The 24,427-nt window shown below is 41.9% G+C and overlaps 1 protein-coding gene across 2 annotated transcripts in view; it reads right to left on the bottom strand.

Annotated features, from left to right (window-relative positions):
• GFI1 (growth factor independent 1 transcriptional repressor) overlaps positions 1–15,772 on the bottom strand; it is a 44,243-nt gene extending 28,471 nt beyond the window's left edge. The window contains exons 1-2 of one of the 2 annotated variants that reach the window (XM_039352287.1): positions 15,710–15,772; positions 13,751–13,798 (exon numbers count right to left, since the gene is read on the bottom strand). The gene's annotated coding sequence lies outside the window, so the exon portion shown is untranslated. Of the gene's footprint in view, positions 1–303; positions 416–13,750; positions 13,799–15,709 lie in introns of those variants that run through there. The other variant, XM_039352286.1, reaches the window with a different exon arrangement.
• Between the last annotated feature and the right edge of the window lie 8,655 nt (positions 15,773–24,427).

Genomic DNA, 24,427 nt, shown 5'->3' with positions numbered 1-24,427 from the left:
GACGGCGCTTCTACCTCCGCCTCCTCCCGGTAATCTAGGAGGGGGTCTTAGTCGGGGAAGTTTCCTGGAAAACGCGATCGCCTACCAGCTGGCTGTGCTTAATGGGGAGAGGGGGGGCGTCCGTGGGATCGGGGCGCTCTGGACGCCGTTAGGGACGAAGTGTGGGGACACCCTCAAGGGGCCGGAGGGGAGCCCAGCTTCCCTTGAGGCAGGACATCTGGGTGTAAAAGACGATTTTTGCTCATCAAGGCGGACAAACAAGCCCGAGGCGGCACCGAAAAAAAAAAAGGCGGTTTCATTTACCGTGGGGGAAGGACGGTGGAAGGACGATGGTTTTCTCCCACGGGGACTTAACTACATAACGCTCTCCCGTTTCCTCCTCCGACTCCTCCAGACTGAAGAATGGCTGTATCTGGGCTAGCCTCTTTTTAGTTCTTTCTCTTTCTTTCTACACACACTTTCTGAGCTCAGCCCCTCAAACCACAAACCTCATTTCCTGAGCGTTAAGGGTGCTTTTGTGCTGAAACACCAGTGACATTTGCTTTTGCTTCCCCTCCCCCTAAAAAATAGCCTGGCGTTCTCCTTTAGTTTTACTCTATCCTTAGACTCTGCTAAGACTTTTTTTTTTTAAAGGCATGAAGTTAACTGGGACTTAGGAACAAGGTACATACAGGGTACTGCACATGGAAACCCATATCTACATCTCTGGCTGAAGACTTAATTAGCAAAGAGGGCTACAAAGGGGATGGTTTCAGAAACAACTTGCAAATGCACAAGCATCTCAACACATATTCCAAATATGAAGACGTTAGGTTGATGTTCATTCCAGGGGTAGGCAACCTTGGCTCTTTTATGACTCGTGGACTTCAACTCCCAGAATTCCTGAGCCAGCTGGCTCAGGAATTCTGGGAGTTGAAATTCACAAGTCATAAAAGAGCCAAGGTTGCCTACCCCTGATTTAGGCCAACTTTCCCTTATTTTGGTTTTCTACTGCCATCTTCTCTAATCCAAAAAATCTATAGGGCTTTGAAAGTGACCTGGATTAGAATTGCTTAGTGAGAATTTATACTTGGATCCAGTGCCAGTATTAGTATTACATTTGGCATACATCTAATGATAAATATAATAATACACATGAAATGCTTTCCTTCCCAGAAGGCTAACTTTGCTTATCCAGATAAGGCTATGCATTTTTATGATAGATTCTGAATAAGTTGGTGTTATTAAGAAGTATTCCTTTTACAGCTCAGTTCCCTGTATGCTTTATCCCATCTAGTCCCATGAATGTAAAGTCCAGATGCAGTCATGGGTTTGGGGTGGCAAAGATGTCACCCCATGAACATAAGGAAAAAGTTAGGCGGAATCATGCTTGAGGATATTTTTGGCACAACCATTTCATTTATGTACCTATCCAGATTTTGTAAAAAATTGCTACAGTTAATGAGAAGCATATGAAAAGATAAATGACTTTCTGGACCAAGAATTGGTATTTTCTGTAGAACACCTGTGTCCTTAAATTAGAACTGTGTGGTTTTTCTCAATGGATACAGCTTCTATTTCCTTAACATTCTTTATGGATAAGGATAAGGAAAAGTTAGATGGTAGAAGGGATATGGATGGGATGTGAACAAATAAATTGTTGTACAAGCTTAAACAAATCTTACAGGCTTGAATATACAAACATTCACAGTATAAAGCATTTTTCCACTATCAAGTCAAATGCACTCTTCTGGGCTAGTTTGCCCAATGAAGAATAGAATGTAGTTCTGAAGCTAATCTCTGAATGGATTTCAGTCTATAGGAATTCAGTTTTAGAAAATGAAACATTTGCAGTAAAATCTTCCAAAAGTAGTTTATTTGTTCAAAATATTAGATTGTTTGACCCAGTATATGAAACAGCCATTTTGGGTTACATTAAAATAACAGTAATGCACAATGGATAATGAATTATTTTCAGCTAAAATGGTTTAACTTGGAAGTGATGGAACTGTACTTCTGAAGCATACTATTTTGAGGATACAATCATACAGATGACCACCAGATGGTAGCAAAGAGTTTTCTATGTCTCTTTGCTGTCATCTAGTGGTCCTCTAAAGGTTTGCAGCCCAGATATACAGCAGGTCAGTTCAAAGGGAATCACCTAGTGCAGTGATGGTGAACCTATGGCACAGGTGCCAGAGGCGGCACTCAGAGCCCTCTCTGTGGACACGCGCGCCATCGCCTCAGTCCTAGGCCTTCAACTGGGTTTTATAGAACCTTTTCGCTTTAGGCCTCCACCGCCATGTACAAAAAAAAAAAAGGTTCAATCAGTGAATTTCAACTTCTCGCGGGAAAAAAAAGATCTTGCAAAGTTGGAATTGATTGATTGAACTTTTTAGTCCCACCCAGTCTGCCGTTACCACTGCAGCCTCGCCCACCCAATGGGCCACACCCATCCGACACTCGACGATGCATAAGTGGGTTTTGGGTTGCAGTTTGGGCACTCAGTCTCTAAAAGGTTTGCCATCACTGACCTAGTGGTATTACTGTAATCATTTTATTGTTTAAAACAGTAAAAATTACTGTTACTGTTAAAACTTTAAATGACAGAATTGATTGAAAATTCTTTTTCAGGTCCAGCAATAAGCATGAAATATATTTTTCCTGTGGAGGTGATACTAAAAAGGGTATACAGACACATATTGAGCTATGTCCACGACATCATTAATGTTATCAGCCTCTTGCACATTTAATGATTCTACTCAAATCCTCCATTTCTGCATGACTCACAGCAAAGATGCACAGAAGTCATGATAACAGTAGTAGCAATATCAGTTGCTAGTAGATGGAGGTACGGTAGGCTCCTAAGAAAATGCTGTTAATATTTGAAATAGTACTACTACTCTTCCCCTGTTCAGATCACTAAAGCATTTATTGATCACTGGTAAAATGTTCCTAATTGTGGGCTAGACAGCAAACAATCCTGGCAAATCATGTTTTAAAGCACAAATGCCTGAAATCCATCTTCTTGTCAATGTAACAGGAATTACAAGCAGAAAGAATGGAGTGGGACTCCTTGTTTATATATTTTTTGGAATTGACAAGCAGGATTGGACCTGCAGCCTTTCTGACATAATATATACACTGTCATGAATATTTCTTGTTGAGTCCGTGGCGGGAAAACAGACACGAGAAGCAGCTGGAGTTCTCAGTTTCATTTATTCAGCGTTCAGCTTACAGGAAGATGGCTTCAGCCTCGCCCAAACGCCTCGCAGCCTCTTATATAGGCAACTCCCGGGTAAATGGGTTACTTTTCCCGCGCCAGCACCCGCGCATGCGCACGGCGCTGGCGACAGCCTGTCTGGTCCCGGGCAGCTTTGCACCTGCCCGGGACTGCCTGCAAACGCCCGAGCCGTTTGCAAAGGCTCGGGACATAACACCCCTTTCCCCCGGGCTAAAACTACTACCAACATACAACATTTATTTTATATGACATTTTGCTCCCCAGTGCTCCCACTGATTACTGGCTTTTGCCTTGCCAGCAATGTTATGTAATCTTCTAGATACTTAGGAGATTTCTTTGCTCTCTGTGACCTTCTTAGCTCTGGGTTACTGGCATAAGTCCCCTGACTGGAGGGAGGCGTGAGCCTGTTCTCTCTATTGTGCCCTGGTGTCTTCCAAGGACTGTGCCCCGATGCCTGGCCTGCTTGCTTGCCCACCGGGCTCGTCAGGCCAGGGCTTCTGTTACTTTGTGACCTGGTTGACCTGCCTAGCTGTAGACCCTCAGGCCCCTTGAAGTGATAGCCGCTGCTGGGCGTCTCTGTAGGACCTCCTAGGTCAGTCCAAGACCTGTCAGGAGGCTGTCCATTCCCTGAACCCCATTCTGTGTTCGGGCTCGTGTGGGTTTCTGTACTTTCCCAAAACTCAGGTGTTCCCTGATTTGTGCTAGGGTTGTTGTAGTCGGGACTTGGTTCCTCGACTAGCTCTGTGTATGTTTGACCCCCTGTAGGATTTGGGGTAAGGTCAGGCCAACCTTGGGAATTGTGTGCCAGCTCTCTTGCGGGGAATGATTTGTTGGGATGCCCCCGGGTATCCTCCGTTGCTGGAGTGCTGTGTGATGTGTGTGGAAAGTGAGTATGCCCCCGGGGTGACTCCCTGGCTGGAGTAGGCGTGAGTGCCTGTTGTGTGGGTAAGCTCCATGACTTTCTTTTCGGAGCAATTGCAGAACCTTGGGACGAGCCGTTTGTGGCTCCCTCAGTGGAGATGGGCAGTAGCTCTTGCCCTTCCCTTTGCTCCAAAGGGTCCCCCTCCCCCCCTGGAAAAGACCCAGGAGTCTCAGCAGAAAAGTCTCGCCTAGAGCGAAGTTGGTCGATGTGCCGACGCAGGACACGACCGTTGTCCAGGGCAACCTCGTAGGAGAGAGGACCTGTGATCCTGGACACAGAAGCGGGGACCCATGTATAACCAGGCCCGTAATTGCGAGCCCAAACCGGGGCACCCACAAGTAGTTGTCTAGGTGCCCTAGGATGTGAGGTAGATGAAGGCAGTCTGTCCGGATGCAACCGGTCAAGTCTAGTAGTAAGTTGGCGCCCCCAACGAAGTTCAGCTGGACTTCTCCCTGTAGAAGTGGACGGTGTGGTGCGATAAGAAAGGAGAAAGTCAGCCAACCTGTGATGCCAGTCCCCGTAGGTGAGTCTCTTCAAGGCGTCCTTTGCGATGCGCACCATGCGTTCAGCCATACCGTTGGTGGACGGGTGAAAAGGCGCAGACGTGGCATGACGAATCAGGTTTGCCTGTAAGAAAGCTTGGAATTCGGAGGAGGTGAATTGAGGGCCGTTGTCGGACACAATGACATCTGGCAGCCCGTGTGCAGCAAAAATCCCCCTCAGTACCTGAATAGTCTTTGCAGTGGTGGTGGATGAGACAGGCACAACCTCAAGCCATTTTGAATGGCTGTCAACAAGGACCAAGAAGAACTGGCCCTGAAAGGGCCCAGCGTAGTCAATGTGCACCCTAGACCATGGGGACTGTGTTTCCTCCCATCTATGCACAGGAGCTTGGGGCATCTCTGGGCGAGATCGTTGGCACAGGTGGCATGCGTGTACCTTAGCCTCAATATCTTTATCTAAAGCAGGCCACCACAAGTGGCTGCGTGCAAGAGCCTTCATACGAACAATGCCAGGATGACCCTCGTGGAGGGATTCTAAGACCCTAGTCCTCATTGAGGTGGGAATGACAACTCTGTTTCCCCAAAGCAGACAACCCTGAGAAAGGGACAGTTCGTTTCTTTTGGACCAGAAACTCTGAAACTCAGGACTAGGGCAGTGCTCAGGCCACCCGGACAGGACCCAGGAGCGGACACGTGAAAGTGTGTGATCTGTACCTGTTTCAGCGGTAACATCCCTGGCACTAAGAGGGAGCTCGGGCAAGGCTTGGATTGATAGAATGTTGACAGCTGGCGCGGGGTCAGCTTCTACTACTGGCAGAGGCAATCTACTGAGGCCATCAGCATGGCCCATTTCTTTCCCAGGCTTGTGGAGTAATGAAAAATCATATGCAGACAAAAAAATAGACCACCTAAGCATTCTAGGGGAAATGATGTGGGGAGTCTGCTTACGTGTGGTAAACAGTCCCAGCAGAGGCTTATGGTCAGTGAAGACCGTGAAATGCCTGCCATATAGAAAATCGTGGAATTTTTTAATTCCAGCAACAACAGCCAGAGCCTCCCTGTCTATCTGAGCGTAGTTGCGCTCGGCAGAAGACAGTGTTCTGGAGTAGTATGCAATAGGAACCTGAGTTCCATCAGACCTGAGGTGACTCAGGACAGCTCCAACCCCGTAGGGGGACGCATCACAAGCGATGCACACAGGGAGAGACTCGTTGAAATGTGCAAGAACACTGTTAGAAGTGAGCAAGGCCTTGACTTCTTTAAAGCAAGCCTCATGCGCTTGTGACCACAGCCACACAGCCTGTTTGTCTAGTAGCCTGTGAAGAGGCTCAGCTACACTAGCTTTATGTGGAAGAAAAGAATTGTAGAAATTCAGGAGGCCTAGAAAGGCCTGAAGTTCGGCCTTAGACTTTGGCCTGGGTGCATCTAAAATAGCAGTTAGTTTGGATTCAGCAGGATGAATCCCAGCAGCATCAATTTTGAATCCCAGAAATTCAGTAGAAGGCACCCCAATCTGGCATTTGTCTTTTCTGAGCTTGAGGCCTGATTTCCTGAATCTTAACAGGACAGCCCTAAGCCTTTCAGCTAGAATGTGTGTGGAGTCTCCTGCAATCAAGACATCGTCAAAGTAGGGGCAGACCCCTGGTATACCTCGTAGTGTGTTTTCCATAACGCTTTGGAAAATCCCAGGAGCGACATTCACTCCAAACTGTAGCCTTTTTACTTTAAAGGCTCCCCTGTGGGTCACAATGGTCTGAGCTATGGCAGCATCATCATCAACAGGCAGCTGTTGATATGCTTGAGCTAGGTCAAGCTTTGCAAAAACACGCCCCCCCTTGAGAGAGGCCAGGATGTGACTGACCACAGGAACAGGATAGGCATGTTGCTGCAATGCCTTATTGAGTGTGCATTTGTAATCAGCACAAATGCGAATGTCCCCATTTGCCTTTAGAGGCGTGACAATGGGGGTCTCCCACGGGCTGGAATCAACAGGTTCTAGGATTCCCTGTTGGATTAGTTTGTCTAGTTCAGTGTCAATCTTACTTTTTAAAGCAAAAGGGACCCTTCTTGCTTTAATCCTAATGGGAGTGACAGTGGGGTCTAGCTTTAAGGACACAGGTGGTCCTTTGAATGTGCCCAGCTGGGGGCTGAAAACATCTGCAAATTCTGTGCAGACTTCCTGTAGGTCGAGTGTTTGTAAGCTATTGAGTCCTGTGACGTGTATCCCCAGGGCCTCAAACCAATCGAGTCCTATGAGACTCGTTCGTTCACCCCCTACTACTAATAAGTCTAGTGGACCTTCAAAACTCTTGTATTGCACGTTAAGGGTGGCCTCCCCCTTAAGGCGTCTTGGAAGGATAATTCTTCCTTTGCGAAAAGTCTCTTTTGTAGCTCTCGATGCCTTAACCCGCACACGAATCGGTCCCTCAGTCGTTCCTCGAGGTCCTTGAACTCGCAGGGCTTGGCGGCCTTCCGTAACGCGGCGACGTATTCCTTGGCTGACTCACCGGACCATTGATCCCTCTGTTCGAAGATGTGGCGCCATGAGATAACGGACACCTTGGGGTTGAAGTGCTCCTTCAGCAGCTTCTTCAGGTCTGCGTAGCTTACAGACTCTACTGGGACAGGTGCTGCAAGGTTTTCTGCGATTTCGAAGGCGTCTTGGCCGCAAACGCAAAGCAGGGTGGCCGCCTTCAAGCTATCTTCCCTCACTTGGTTTGCCTTGAAGTAGTTCTCCATTCTGGATACGTAGGACTCCCACCGCTCTGGATGTGAGACGTCGAATTCCGAAAGCCTTCCGATTTTCGCCATCTTCGGATCTTCAGGAGACGGGTCTATCAGCCAGCCTACCCCCGAATGCGCACCGGATTGGCGGGCAGCTGCCGAGTCGACGCCGTTCCTCTTTCGCCGCTCAGGACTCCTTGGGTAAGCTTACACTTCTTCCTTTCCAGGTAGTGCAAGGCATCCCATCCTCGTCGCCAGTGTTGAGTCCGTGGCGGGAAAACAGACACGAGAAGCAGCTGGAGTTCTCAGTTTCATTTATTCAGCGTTCAGCTTACAGGAAGATGGCTTCAGCCTCGCCCAAACGCCTCGCAGCCTCTTATATAGGCAACTCCCGGGTAAATGGGTTACTTTTCCCGCGCCAGCACCCGCGCATGCGCACGGCGCTGGCGACAGCCTGTCTGGTCCCGGGCAGCTTTGCACCTGCCCGGGACTGCCTGCAAACGCCCGAGCCGTTTGCAAGGCTCGGGACATAACATTTCTCTTCCATGAAAGTGGCTACTCAGTAATGCATCCTGAATTTCCCATTTTATCCCTTCACATATGTCACAACACAAAACACAAATTGTGTTTTGAGACCAAGCCTTTGTGAGTCTTGCTTTAAATTTCCATAGTTGGCTGGTATGCCCTAGAACCCTTGCCCAAACTTTATACGTGCACATATGCCATATTTGATCCTGCCCTTTGGATTAACAAAAAGAACAGTAAGTGATAAAATAGGGAACAAAATGTCTTTAAAATGTCCCTAGGCCTGTGCATTAGGAAGCCTGCAGGCAGCAATGCTAGACACAGGTTGAAGATACTTCCCTTCTGCTGCTAAATACAGAAAAGGAAACAGCCAGGTTATCATGTGTCTTCCCTTAAAAGCTCTGCTTTATAGCTCCCAGATTCCCTTCAGTATTTGCCACTAATTATCATTTTTAACATTTCAGAAGGGGCAAATCATTTAATCATTTAATTATACCAGCAATATTTCATCCTAGTTATTTTTTTATATTTAAATTAAATGAAACCAATGTTGATTATTTCTCCCCATCCCACTTTGTCTCTCACTGAAAGACCACGTTTGCACACCACAATCAAAACAAATTGCACATCCTTATTTTACAGGCCCAGACTTTGGATACTGGCTCAAATTAAGTTTAGCCTGAGATGTTTTACAATTAGACACAAAGGCCAAGATGGCTTTTGTCTCCTTTTGACATACAGAAACCAACTTTGAAACAACTTTATCATTGTCAACCAGTTAGCATCTTCTTCCATCTAATAATGCAAAAAGACAATGTACAACAGGGTATCCAATCTTTTTGGGGGTCAAGTTTATGATTTGGAAGGAGGGGGCATGCTGCAATAAACAGGGGAATACCACAAAGTGACTAAATTGCCAGGTTGGCTTATTATAGTTTATTTGGGTTTACTCTTATGGAGGCAGGCAGGTCTTTGATTGGAAACAGTGACATAAAGCCCCTGTTAAGGCTTAAGCTACCTCAACATGGTAGTTCCATCATCTGGGTGGAAAAAAACTGATTGTCAACAATTTTGACTGGTAGAGGTTGGAGGGGGCCTCTAAAAGAGTGGAAAAAAAAAAACACTGGATGCAGCTTTAAAATGTGATGTTACCAACCCCTGCTTTAAGAAGTCCAAGCTAATGTAGCAGCATTTTCTTTCAAAATAGGGAAAAAAAATCTTCCACATGTATGGTAGAAGGTTGAATTTACGAAGAAGCAGAGTGAAGTAATTCAGCTGAGATCATCTCTGTGTTATTTTATGAAGCTGAACAACTATGGAAAAGTTCCATTTGGATCATCTACAGTACCTCAAGCATACCATCATAGGTCCTCTGTCTTCCTCAAGCACTAAATTTGTGACTTTTCAGACCCATTGACATTTTGAAAATCTTTCCTTTGTCTCCCTGTTGTCATTATTGCCCATTAGAGGCTCAAGAAAGATGTGTGTGTGTGTGTGTTTGTTTGTGTGTGTGTGTGTATGAGAGAGAGAGAGAGAGAGATAGGGAGGGAGGGAAGGAGAGAGAGAGAGAGAGACTTGTTTCTTGAGGAGATTCTCTATCCCACTATGATGGAGCCTCATGAACTTCTTTTTAAAACAGCTTTTGGGGAGCTAGAAGTCAAAATAATAACCTTCTAAATTAATAACTTATTTCATTCTTGCAATATTTCACCTTATTTGATACACTGTCATCATAATTTGCTGTCTGAACTTTTGATACTGTAAGTATAATATATATGAAAAACTGGAGAAAGGGAATTAAAAAATTGATTACAATTCCAATGAAACAAAAAAAGATAAGATCCACCATATGATAAAGAAGGTAAACATGTCTCCTTCTGCTGTCCTACTTGCTTGAAGCTTGATGTGGTTCCTCAGTGAGGATTAAAAACAAAACAAAGTGAACACCTGCCTCAGAGAAGTGTGTAAGTTTCCTACCCTGTCCAAATCTATGTTGGTTAAGTTGTGTGAACCCTCCAATAGAGGTAGCTAATGGCTCAGTGTGTTGGAGTCGTTGAATAAAACATGGTTAAATTATGGCAACTTTGTCGTCATTCCCGCCCTCCTGCTTTTTCAAACATGGCTTCCCCCATACTCTAATAGCAATTCTATATCTTCATCTGTTGCCCAGCAGACACGAGTTCTAGAGCGATAGAGCTCAACTCGGGGGCTCATCCCTGAGGAAAATTTCACCATTTGATTTTCTGTAATGGGATTCTTTTCTGGGAAGCCTAATTGCAAGAGACCAAACAAGGCGAGGCGAAGGGAGCTACAGACAGAGGGGCTGTGGAAGACCCGGATGTTCGTGGTGCCGGACTGACTTTACGCGCGGGCATATTCTGGTCAGCGAATGCTTGTTCGGGCCCCGCCCATCACAGAACTCTGGCACAGTGATTGACGCGGAGTGGGTTTCCCCCCCCCGCCCAGTAAAAGTCATCGCAGTTTTTAAACAAGAAATAAATAAAATCCTCCAAGCTAGAATTAAGTGGAGGATGATCATGACCTCTCCCGATCTCCTAATAGCCTGTTGTGGAAAACTCTTCTGGGGATAAACACATCCACCGGCGCGGCTGAAAATACCTTGACCTCTCCCCCTTCCCCCCCCCCCACCGGCCGATCTCCCAGCTTGCTCATTTCCCTCGGGAACTTAGGTAAGGATTAAATTTGGAAGAAGTGGGAGGCTTTCTCCGTCGGCCTTCCTCGCTGATCGATGCATCCTGGGAGGGATTTTGTCTGCTAAGAAAACAAGGGGTTATGGGGGGGGGGAGTGAGCCATCAACCCCCACAGAAGGAGAAACCACGTCCTATAAAAACCCGGGTCTCCTTTCCCCCCCCTCCCCGCCTTTCCGGGGCTTGCAAAGGACACACAATTTGCTAACTCTCCCAAGGTGCCTGCGGTTTGTGCAAGCCGGCCAAAATCAGCAAGGCTCTGGAGACAGAAGTGTGTGTGCGTGCGTGTATGTAGCGTTGTGACTGCTCCCCTCCCCCCACCTGCCCTTAACCCAGCTTTGGTTAAAAACTCTGCATGAAATCACACCGCCTGTAAAATTAGCAGAGGACTCAAAACCGCAGTGTTCACAAGAAGAAAAAGAAACACGTCAAGATTTTTTTCCCATTAGCAGCAGTCGGTTGCTTCCCCCGCAGCCAAACTGAACGAAGGATGGAGGGATGGGAAACCTGGCCTGGCCCCCACACAACACCTTCTTTTTCCCCCCTTCCCCCCCACTTATAAGAGCCCTCCAGGCATTTTTCAGCAGCAACCGGTCCTCACTAGTGATTTATTTATTTCCTCCCTGCGGTTTCCTAGCTCATCCAACCACAGAGAAGCAAAAACTAAGCTTGTCCTCATTCTATGGCAGGCAGAAAGGCAACAGGTAAAGCCTGTGCCTCTCTGCATCTAGTGAGCCAATGTGATCAAAGGATTGGATAAAGACTTGTGTTTAATCCTGGTTTAACTGTACAACCCATCAGGCAACTTTGAGCCAATCATTGTTTCTTTCCCCAATCCATTTTACAGGCGAACTTGGAGGCCTGTATATTAAACATAATGCTACCTTGAGCACTGGGACAAAGGTTGGTAGATTCGAGTGTAATGCAGCTGGTCTACAGTGCTTGGAAATCCTTGGCTGGGAGCAATTCTCGTGCTCCAAGCAATGATATTGGCAGATAAATAACTAGATTTAGAGTTAATCTACATGTGAATGTAGCAGAAAACCGTTGTTCATCTGTCACTAGGTCTACCTGAAAATATCAAGATTTAAAGATGACATGTTCTGTGTGCCAAATATATGCCATGCTACAAGTTATGGTCCCACACTACAGCATAGCCTGTCCCCCCGCTGCTTGTGCTATCCATTCATCCATCCATCCATCCATCCAATCCTTGAGTCTGTAAAACTACACCCAATATGACATTTCCATTTTCCATGACCAATCCTATCCTTACGTCATGAAGTCATCTCTCGAATAATGTGATCTAATTGTATCATACTTCATAAATGTATCATTTGGGCAATGATGATCATGATACACATATCATTTTGAAGGGACCGTGGCTTGTAATAGACTCTTATGTTCTGTTCCCAAGCCTTCTGATTTCCCTGTAAAACGGGTGTCCAGCCTTGGCAACTTTAAGACCTGTGGACTTCAACTCCCAGAATTTCCAGAGGACCATGCTGGTTGGGGAATTCTGGGAGTTGAAGTCCACAAATCTTAAAGTTATCAAGGCTGGACACTTCTGCCCTCCTGGACAGATTTGACTTACGTTCAGGCCCCCTTCATATGCTGTCAGCATAAGGGGGAAACATTAATTTATCAATACAGAAACATGGCATCTGTCTGACCTGGGTTGGGGATGAGATGAAGAGGACATTGTAGGAAAAGGAAGGTATAAGGACATGTTTGTGCCATAAATATGTCAGAGAGGACAATCAAAAAGATTAATCCTTCACCATTGGCCATGTCAGAAAACACTGACTCTCAGGATTTATAATAGTAAACACTGTAAATGTTAAAAGCATCAGAAGTTGACAGAGCCCAAGCAAATTTTTCACACCAATATTTTGCTACCTCTAATTTTACTCACATAGGGAGGAAGGAATTATAGGGAGTGAGAATAGAAAAGACTTGCCCACCAGGTGCCTTCCAAATGTATTGGGCTACAACTCCCATCACCCCATAAATCATGCCATAACAATGAAGGGCTGACAGGAATTGTAATGTGCCACATCTGGATGGCACCAGGATTTGGCAAAAGATATAGTGGAATATCATAAATATTTTTCCTCAGGAGTTTCATGTCAGAGTCCACCCCATAAAGCAGGAGTGTGTGCATCTTCCTGTAGAGTTTTGGTTGAGAATTAAGAATATTTGCTTCTTTCTAAACAAAAAAAAAAGACTTTAGGGACAGAATACTGAAATAGGATAAAAAAATATTCTGGTGAGCATCAGAGTGTTCATAGAGCCTTCCTCTAGTGCAATGATGGCGAACCTTTTAGAGACCGAGTGCCCAAACTGCAACCCAAAATCCACTTATTTATTGCCAGGTGCCAGGTGGGTGTGGCCCACTGGATGGGCGTGGCTGTGGTGGTCATGGCAGATTGGGTGAGTGTGGCCAAGGTGGGCGTGATCACCTCAATGTTGCTCGTGGGGAGGGACGCCTGTGGGGGCAGGGCAGGGTTGGGGGAGATCCAGGGGGTCTCTGGTGGGCGATGGGCAGGAGGCTCATCCTGCGAGGTGAGGCAAGGCAAGGCAAGGCGAGGTAGGGTGGGGGTGCCATTGTCACAGGGCAAGGTGAGGCAGGGGCTGGGGCGGTTGCTGCCTGACATCATCGACCCCTGCACCCAGAGGCCAGCGAGCGCATGCGTGCTGGGATGCATCCAGCCACATAGGACCTCAGCGAGTTAGCAGGCAGCTGGTTGAAGAGGGACGGTTGCCATCTCCAGGGCATGGCGCGTGTGCCCACAGAGAGGGCTCTGAGTGCTGCCTCTGGCACGCATACATAGGTTCGCCACCACTGCTCTAGTGCATGCTAAGCTCCCTGACCCATCTTTTTTTTTAAAAGAAAACAAATCGTTTAAAATTAAATGAAAAGTAGAATTCTCAGGAAAAAAAATGGTGAGTCGCCTCAGGTTATTGTTTTGATTGGAAGTATTGACTCTTGTGCATAAGCGAAAGACACAAACAACCTGGGTTTAAGATGACTTCCTGGAGGACAACACCAAGTCTTAAGAAGCCACAGCCAATCTCCCCAGTAGCAGCTCTTTTCATTTTAAATTCTAAATGTATCCACTAGCTCAAAAAAAAATCGCTTACCTTTTTTCCCCCCAGAAGTTGATAGAGAAATTACTTTGTCTGGATGATCTTTAAGAAAAAAAAAACAAGACACATATAATCTCATATACTAAAAATTAGAAGTCAAAGGAGCAGTTTATAATTTAGCAAACAGAGAACATATTTTATACTCAAGAACAAACAAACAATAACAAAACAAGACTCCTGAGGCCCTCTTTACACCCTGCTAACCATCGCTTGAAGATATTTCACATTTTAGATGACAAAATCTTTGCCTCATTCCACAGTTCATTGTAGAGATAGCTGAAATTCATTTACTTTTAAAATTGTGGGTTCTGTTTTTTCCTGACACAAATCTTGATGTACAAATTATCTGGGACACCTAATTGACAATCTTGGTGGTTACAAAGTCAGAGATGGCAACTGATGAGCTTCTGTTGGATTCATTGCTGCTGCTGCAGGTATGCCTTTTTTTCCTGGACGCTAATCATTGTCCTCCATGGCCTAGTTTTCACAGATGCCTCTGCCTACAGGTAGTCCTTGACGTACGACCACAAATGAGCCTCAAATTTCCATTGCTAAGCAAGACAGATGTTAAGTGAGTTTTGCCCCATTTTACGACCTTTCTTGCCACAGTTGTTAAATGAATCACTTCAGTTTGTTAAGTTAGTAACTTGGTTGCTAAGTGAATCTGGCTTTCCCATTGACTTTGCTTGTCAGAAGGTCACAACGGGATCACACGACCCCAGGACACTGCAACTGTCATAAATACATGCTGGTTCCCAAGTGTCTAAATTTTGATCACGTAATCACGTGCAATGGTCGTAAGTGTGAGAAACAGTTGTAAAGTCACTTTTTTCAGTGCTGTTGAAACAGTCACTAAACAAATGGTTGTAAGTTGAGGACTACCCGTATATAAAACACAAAGATCTGTGTTTTGCAAAGTGCCATTCAGAAATCATGTGGGCTCCTTATACACAGTACAAATGTATTTATATGCTTATACAAAATTTATTGCTCGGGAACATAAGTAAAAGATAGTACAAGCTAGAAGACAGTGCACAGTACATAGTTAAAAGACAGTAAGTACTCCTCGATTTATGATCGTTCATTTAGCAACTGTTCAAAGTTAGGACAGAGCTGAAAAAAGTGATTTACAATCGGTTCTTGCACTTATGACCATTGACACATCCCCACAATCACATGATCACCATTTGCAACTTTCCCAGACAGCTTCCAACAAACAAAGTCAATGGAGAAAGTTGCATTTGCTTAACAACCTTGGCAAAATAGGTCATAAAATTGGGTGTGACTCATTTAATGACTGCTTTGCTTAGCAATGGAAGCTCTGGTTCCAATTTAGTTGTAAGTTGAGGATTACCTGTAATCTAGAGGCAGCTTGGAAGATGTGTGGACTACAACTCCCAGAATTCTCTAGCCAGCATGCTAGGGCATACTAGACTAGATCAACTCATGGCAGTTTTCTATCTCCACTTCATACTTCATTCCATGTTCAAATTTTGGTCCATCTTGGACAAGATACAAAAAAAAGCAATTATAAATAAAATTATGAAGAGAATTACTATGAGAAAAGGTTACAGCTTTTGAAGCTTGTTCTGGACAAAAAGGCATGTGAGGGTGGTGTATAAAATTATATCTGACGTGTACAGAATGAATAAGATTTTTTTCCTCTTCTCCTGTAACACTGGAAAGTCTAGTATGGTGAAACTGAATAATAGGGACTCCAGATAAGAGGAATTTCTTTTTCAACAAGTCTGTCCAATGCAGAATATTCTGTGGCAAAAATTTGAAATGGCTATCAATTTAGGCAGGTTAAATGGAAAATTAGCCAAATGAGTCCATTATTTTAGATCAGTGCCTCTCCACCAGGCAACTTTAACATATGTGGACTTCATTTCCCAGAATTCCGAGCCATCATCATTATCGGTGAACAAATCAGTGTTTTAAAAACCCAATTACCTTGCCAGAATCTCAGATCCTTGTGCTTTTGCTGAGACAGGATTTCTGCTTGTGGAGTTAGTTTGTTGAAGACAGAACAAGGCCGTAATCTAGAGTTCTAAGAATAGGCAGAAACCCATAGGTTTATTGTGACAATGCTAGAAATAAGAGTTTGTGGATACAAAGAATTCTAGAACAATTAGATGTCAGAGAGAGAAGACTAAATGTTATTAGGATTTAGAATAGCAGCTAGACATCATATCTTTGGATAATATTTGTAGCCAATTACAAACCTAGTAACATCCATCTGTGCCTGCACTGTTTTGGCACTATATTCAGCAGGCCCGGCCATTTGCAAGCAATAATGAAGGCTGGTAGCTGTTGTCCAACAACATCTAAAAGAACTTAGATGTCCCATTTCAGGACCACATTAATAATGATTCTAGATTCTGTGGAAATAGAACAGAGCAGTTGTCTCCTCCTTTCATTAGCAAACTATCATTAAAAAAATATTTAAAACAAGAGCAAACCATCTATGCCAGAAATACTCAAGAGGAGTGTTTTAGGCCTGTGGCTTTTGAGCTCTGCAAAATTGTGGCTAGAATTTTGTAGAATGGATCACCAATCTTAACCGAAAGCATGTGTTTGTTCAGCACACATTGCTTGGGAACAGTGCCCCAATTATGGAAGATCTTTTCTCAGAGTTTAAACTGGCCCACAGTTTGGAGTTATGCAAACTAGCACTAAACTTTTCTGTAATTTTAATATGTGTTCATTGTTACATTTTTTTATAATCTACAGTATTTGAAGCAACATTCAGAGCATTGTTATGGACTATCTAAAAATATTACTAGGAAACATTTCCTTCAGCAAAAGCTCACAAGCAGGGATGATAGATGGACCTGTAGGTTCCATCAGGTTTCCAGAGTTTGGAACTGTAGGTTTCAGCTAAATATTATCCCTAAGACTAATGTATAGATTATGTATTCATGTATTCATCTACTGTATGTGAACACAAACTTTAGGAATGTTATTTGACAGCATATGTCAATACTGACTCCTGGAGACAGCATAGACATTTCTTGGCAAGATTTCAAAGTAGTTTGCGATTGTCTGCAGGGCTGCGAAAGAGTGACTGGCCCAAGATCAACTAGCTGACTTCATTCCTAAGGCAGAACTAGAACTTACAGTCTGCCTGTTTCTACACTGATACCCTTCATCATCCTTGGATTCAATAATAATTCATATACCATATAAGAGTACGATATAAAGCTTTTTTTGATCTGAAAGAGGACTGGGAGTTGCGAGATTATTGGCGTGAACATAACTTGGAGGAGAGAGACTTTACTTTCTTTTCGGACAGACATCAATCTTTTTCAAGAATTGACTTTTTTTTAATTACAACGGATCTATATTTTAGGGTAAAGAATGTCAAGATTTTCCCCAGGACATTGACGGACCATAGCCCAGTTTGGATGGAATTGGTTAATGAAAAAGAGGAGAGGAGATCTTGGAGGATAAATGAAAACTTATTTAGACAAGAAAAGAATGTTCAAAAATTAAAGGAGCAATTAAAGGATTATTTTGTTTTAAATATGTATAAGGGAACTTCAATGTCAATGGTCTGGGATGCAGGTAAAGCTTATATGCGGGGGATTTTGATACAAATGAATAAGGTCTATAGACAGAAGCACATGCAGAAACGTAAGGAGTTGGAAGATGAGATTAAATTAAAAGAAAAAGCTTTGATTTTAAATTCTACAGATGAGAAGATTAAGGAATCTATAAAATTGCTTAAATCACAATTTAACATGTTGATGGCTGATCAAACTGCAACTAATTTACTGTATATGAAACAAAATACATTTTGTAATGCCAATAAACCAGGGAGACGGTTGGCCTACCAACTGAGAAAGAAGCAGAAACAGAGAATTATAGATAAAATAAATTATAATGGTAAATTGGTATATCAGAAGGAGTTGATTAAGAAATCTTTTTTAGATTATTATCAAAAATTATATATGAGTACTAAAGTACAGACTTTAGATATAGATAATTATTTAAAAGATGCTAATTTTCCTAAACTAACAGAAGACCAGAAACAAGAAATTAACGGTCTGATTACTAGTGAAGAAATTGAGTTAGTAATTAAAGAATTAAAATTGGGTAAAGCACCAGGTACTGATGGATTGACGTCTATTTATTATAAAACTTTGGTACAAGAGTTGATTCAACCTTTAAGGGAGCTTTTTAATAATATATTAGGCACCTTGATCCACAAAAAATGTCTCGTATGTATCCTGACTTGCAGCCTAAATGTTGGAGATGTGAATGTTTGGATGCTACGTATTATCATATCTGGTGGTCATGTAAAAATATAAAAGCTTTTTGGATTAAGATATGGTGGAATATTCAAAGAATTTTTAGAAGGAGGATAAAATTTATTCCACAATTGTTTTTGTTAGGTATTGTTTCTGATTGTGATAGTAAAGAGACTATATTGATGTTAAATTTAATTACAGCGGCCAGGTTGTTAGTAGGGCAATGTTGGAAGAAGGAATCTCTGCCTACTTTGCAAGAGTGGTTTTTAAAAGTTTCTTATTTAGCGGAAATGGCAAAGATTTCGGCTTTCTTGAAAGATCAATCGCAAGAGAAGTACTTCTTGGTATGGAAAAAATGGATAGATTTCATACAATACAAGTTGGATATAAAAAAATATTATTTAGTTTTTGAATAATTTATATTTAAACTTTAGGATATTCCATAGATATTTTTTTTTAACTTTTTTTTTCTTTTTTTTATTTGAATTTTTCTTTTCTGTTTCTTTTTTTCTTTCTTCTTGTATCCTTTTTATATATTGTTGTTAACTATTTTATAAGCTGTTTAATTAATGTATTTAGATTTGCTTATGGTTTACATGTGTTTTAAGGTTTTTTTAAAAATTTTTTTTAATTAAGCCTTTATTCAGCTCTGGGAAGGTCGGGGGAGGGTAGGGGAGGGTTGGGAGGGTTTGGGGAAGGGAATTTCTTTTTGTAAAATTTAAAAATTTTCAATAATAAAAAAAAGAGTACGATATAACTTCTTTTAATATACTATTTGATATATTATTTCTTTAAGGTACTCCTATACATACATTAGCCAAAGTTCAAATCACCAAATCAGAGCAAATCAATACCATATACTTTCTTTGAGATTCTTCTTTTTAATATTTACTTTTAGTTTTTAATTTATGTAATTCAAGTCTAAGGATTTGTGTAATGCTTTAACTTGCCTTCAATTCATGCTACAAAGAACATGTTTGCTTTATTAGGCGGAATATGTGAATATATTTGTGACGTTTTGACCAAGCCATTCTAGCGTATTAGCAAATCATAGAATGAAATAAATTATCGCTGTCATTATTGAAGGAGTCACTGGAATAAATATTTCCTCTGCATTTTATTTTCACAAAATTGAATTGGTAAGAAGAGAGACAACCATGGTATGTTGTAATACAACACGCTAATGTTATGGACAGTTATGGAGTGTAAGAACCTATATCCCTTTAATATGGATACCTTTTTGTATAGCTATTTTGCTGGTTATTATATAAGACTCAAGCTCCTTACTCTCAGCTTGCAACTTAGAGCATGATAATACATTGTAAAATAGATGGGGCTGTATCAGAGAATAGCAGCTGCAGCTGTACTTTTCTTCTATTCCAGCATGTGCTGTACAATTAAAACCAGAGTTTTAACATTGGTTCTCCCTCCCCCACTACCCCTTTTCTGTGCCTGAAGTTGTTGATGGCCACTGGTGTTGGCATTAATTTTATTTGATATTTTGGCATGAGAAGGAGTATCAGAAGTAGGCTGCTGTTCTTGGAGGCAATGCTGGGCTATAATCTGTACTACCACCTGTTGGTTTTTGATTTCATTTAGCGCTGGACATACCTTTGTCGGTTGCACGCTGCTGGCTGTGAAAAAGTGCTGGTACACTGACAGGATCAAAACATTTTTGGCTGCCCAGCAAGAAAAAAAAAGTAAACTATAGAAATCAGGTCATGAAATAAGGGAAAGGTATAAGAAAATAGCTCAATCAATCAATCAATCCATTTATTATTACAGTCAAATGCCAACACATAAATTAAACATTCAAATAAAACAAAACTAAACAGAACCAACACAAGAAGACATAGCAATATATTACCATTAATGCTGTAAATCAATAGGTGACCAAAGTCTGCCTAGTTTTACAGACAGTATAAAAAAAACAAGCTAGTGTCAGAAAAACTGAATCATACTGACCTGTCAATAAGAATACATTGACTATAGTCTAATCCTGGATAAAAACACATAATAAAATTGATTATAAAAGATTATTAAAAATATCTAAATGTTTGTTTATGTTTCTGGTGAATCCCCAGTGCTGCTGCACAGAATCTAGCCACCTGCGCCGTGATCACTGCCTGCTCGTCCTTAAGCAGCCACTGGAGATAAATCCTTTCAAAATGACCAGGATACCAATCAATAGCTTTATAGAAGAAACATCGAAGGAGTATGTGTCCAATGGTCTCCACCTCTCCTGAGCCACAGGAGCAGAGTCTTTCTGCCAATGGAGTCTTTTTATACTTGCCGTACAGGACAGCCGATGGAAACACATGTCAAATAGCTAAATCTAGTTTCAACAGCTGGCCCATGGATATTGAAAACTGCCACCCAGCATGGCTTTAGTCAATAAGTTTTTTACATATCTAGTTTTTGGGCTCTGGTGTAAAAGGGGTTGTTTATCTTACTAAAAAACAAGATAGAGAAATTATAGATGTCCCAAGAATTACACATGGAGTTACTCAAGAGCAGTTTCTGTTATTGTTCTTCACCTCTGGACAGAATCTTGTCAGACTACAGTAATTATTTGCACAACTACAGATATACTCTGGGAAAAGCTAGGGAGAAACTATTTTAAGCTTCTTTCTGCCCACCAAACTTTTCAAGCTCCGCTGCCTCTTCGCTCTCTGGAAAGCAGCCCCTCCCTCCTGGGAATCCAGACTAAATCCTATCACAGTTGAGTAGATATTAATCGTTCAACATAACGATCAGTTTGATCAATAGTTCAACCTAATGATCAATTATGTTAGCAACATAATTGAAGCCATGTTCTATTCTAGGTTTACCCTAGAATCTACCCAACTCTGTACATGTTAGGATCTGTAGTATGGGGATCACCGTGCAAGCCAACATAATGTGGACTGGATCTCACTAGCTAAGAAATACTCTCATCTTTTGTGAACATGTTTGCAATTTGTAGTTGCTATGGTCAGAGTAAGTGAAAAAAATAAGTGGGTTTAGAAAACACTCAGAAAACATGCCAATTGTAGTGTGGCTGAGCAGATGGCTGTTTCATAGTATCCAGGTAGCCTTCAGTTTACGACCAGAATGGAGCCCAAATTTTCCGTTGCTAAGCAAGGCAGTTGTTAAATGAGATTTTCACCATTTTACAACCTTTCTTGCCACAGTTGATAAGTGAATCGCTGAAGCTGATAAGTTACTAACATGGTTGTTAAGTAAATCTGGCTTCCCCATTGACTTTGCTTGTTAGAAAGTCGCAAAAGGTGATCACTGCAACCGTCATAAATACATGTCAGTTGCCAAGCTTCCCAATTTTGATCACATGACCACACAGATGCAATGGTTGTAAGTGTGAAAAATGGTCATAAGTCACTTTTTCAGTGCCCTTGTAACTTTGGTCACTAAATGAATGGTAGTAAATTGAGGACTACCTGTACTCACTATAGTTATTCCTATTGCAATATTCCTTTATTTCAGCAAAGACACGTGAGGCTCAGTCACAGGAATGTCACTGCTCCTTAGCCAGCTTGTTTATTTTTTTACCAAATGTGATTGTAGGAAAGAACAACTTCGAGTAGAAAAGTTCAAGGTGAGCAAGTGCTTAACTTCTCATGAACCTTTTTAATTCCTGTTTTCGTGCTCACTGGTGCCTTTTGCTGAACAGGAAAAAAAAATACAGCTTTTCCTCTGGTGGATGAAAAGCAATTGGGGAGAACAGAGAAGATAAAGAAGAGCAGGAAGGGGAGAAGGAAGAAAATGGCTCAAAGACGGTCTCATCCTGTTTCTCACACTTTGGTTTATTTCTGCTCCAGATTGCAACTTAAAACCGAAATCAGATAGGATCATATCGTAGTATGACCCTGGCTGGTTCATGCAGAGAAAACAACTTCAACTTCCGATTCGTAGCACCTGGGCAATATGTCGGTTGCTGCAAGATCATTACACTTCACTGTTCAATGTGTTTTATGGCCAACTTTCAACTGAATTTCTCAGGCCACCGACTGAAGAGCTTTGCTTGTGCAAAAATCTGCAGCTGGTACTGCCAACGACAGATATACAGATCCTTTCTTGAGAAGATCAGCTGCCCAAGCCCAGGTGCCGAGAGTCACAGCTGCTTATAGTTGGATTCCCACCGGGGAAAATAAAGCAGATGCAATCTACAAAGAAAAGTGAGCGACAGGGTGTGTTATATGTGTAAATATACGTACACATGGCCCTGGTTTTACAAACTGCATTTTACTTCTGAAGACTTAAGTACAATGTTCATCCAGCAGTCCAGGGAAATATCTTTTGTTGGAGAAATGTAGCTTAGATTCCTGGAGGCTGCTAAAAATAGTGTGCCAGGGAAAAACTGAAAGTTAGAGAAGCTCAAAAAGCTGTTTAAGAATTTCCTGGAGACCATCTATTTCTGTGGACAAATCTATTTCTTCTCCTGCAATTTTCAGCTAACAAGGTTTCATTGTTTAGTGCACCAAAATACTGTTGTGGCTTTTTAAACTGAAGCAATCACAGATGCAATTTAAAAGTTATATTCACACGCAGCACAAAGCTTTGCTTTTTTTTACTTATTGCTCACTGAATTTAGTAAACCTTTTTGCAAAGAATCATACAGTGTTAGATATTTACTAGGATATTTTAAAAATGACATAACTCTTAAGATGCAGGCCACTTGAAACCTCTATGCAGCTTCCATTTCTTTTATAATTTTCCAGAACGTATGGAACTAAAATTCTCAGATTCTGGTTGTTTGTTTCTAAGGGTAAAATGGGTGATTTAAGAAATTCGATCTGTAAAATAGTATTTGACCTTAAAACTTGCAGACACTTATTTAAGAAGCTGAAAAACATTATTTCCCACTCATTCTGGTAATGTCATATTACTGGCTGTGCCCTTTGTGATCCATCAGTTACAGCAAGAAGACTTTATGCAAATCCTGGACTGAAAAAAAATATTTGTTTAAAGATTGGAGATAATTCTGGTCAATAAAGTGACCAGGGCTTCATATTATATATCATATCTAATCTTTCTTATGGCTATAGACCAGCAAAAGCATGGGGTGCATAAAGCATGCATAAAAATAAATATATAAAAAGAAGTGATAGAAGGTAGAAATAAAAATAAATATATAAAAAGAAGTGATAGAAGGTAGAAAAGGTATACTGTATAAATTAAAAATTAAACTTATATATAAAAAGAAGAGTCAAAAAGGAGTAGAAGCATTAGCTGAGTGTAGGGGAACATTAAAACGTCAATATGTGGAAGGCTATATCAAGTTACAAAGCATCGCAATACAGCAAACTAGGTATTTGTGAAATCTAGTTTATAGTATAGGTTAAAATCCAATGGATTTTTTCCACTGATGCATAGCTTCATAAAATTTGTTCAAGTTTTATCTTGCTTAATCTCCATATTCACATATTGCTTAGTTTAGGGACAGAACATTTGGGGGGGAGGGCTGTGGCTCTACTTGGGAATATTGTAACATGGGTAAGGCTGTCACGAGGGAGAAACTACCAGTTACCAGCATAGCTACTATGGTTATGGCTAGTTATAGAACAGAGCCAGTTTGGTGTAGTGGTAGGGCATCGGGCTAGAAGCTTGGAAAGTGTGAGTTTTAGTACTGCCTTGGACATGAAACCAGATGGATAACCTTGGGCCAGTTGATCTCTCTCGGCCCTAGAAAGGAGGCAATGGCAAACCACTTCCTAAGAAAACTTGCTCAAGCAGTCTCCAGAAATCAGACATGGTTGAATGGAGAAAAGGTTACAGAACATCATTGACTACCAAGCAGAGCTGATATTGCTTTCAAACGCCTTCTCTAGCACCCCAGGATGTTGTCTGCTACCCCTTAAATTACAGTGAGTTATATTGTAATAGATTTACATAGGGGCCTTAGTTATGTTGTAGGAAAGCTGTAGTTATATGATTACATGCAAATAGGATAGAAAACTTGAGAGGAATCAGAGGTGCTATCCATGGGCACATATTATTTCCACTGTCTTAATAACTAACAATTCAGTATTTCCAGAATTGGGATACGTTATTCCATTGCACAGCAATAATCAAAATTAAAAAGCTTCACCACTGTAGATCATCCTCTAGTAGTGTTTGCCAGGATCTGCAGAAGATTTTGTATAAAAGTACGGTTTCTTATTCTGTGCTAATTCGGCTGGAAAAGATTGTTCAGCGAGGCTTGTCCCCAGGTCAGCAGGCAGAATGGCAGCCTTAATTTTAGAACCCATACCACAGAGCTCAAGTATGTAATTATAGATACAGCCTGAATTTCCCCCTGATGAATTGGTTTGTCAGCTTATGTAGGAAAGATCATTTTTGAAATGTGAAAGAAAAAAAAAAGAGAGAGAGAGAGAGGAAGCTAATAAAATAGCAACTGGGACATTTGCAACTGTTCCTC

Source organism: Crotalus tigris, unplaced genomic scaffold (genome assembly GCF_016545835.1).
Source record: "Crotalus tigris isolate CLP2741 ecotype Arizona unplaced genomic scaffold, ASM1654583v1 scf7180000018419.1029430, whole genome shotgun sequence".
In the NCBI taxonomy this organism is placed as follows: domain Eukaryota; kingdom Metazoa; phylum Chordata; class Lepidosauria; order Squamata; family Viperidae; genus Crotalus; species Crotalus tigris.
Note: the sequence above shows the minus strand (reverse complement) of the source record. Positions and strands in the feature narration are given on the sequence as shown.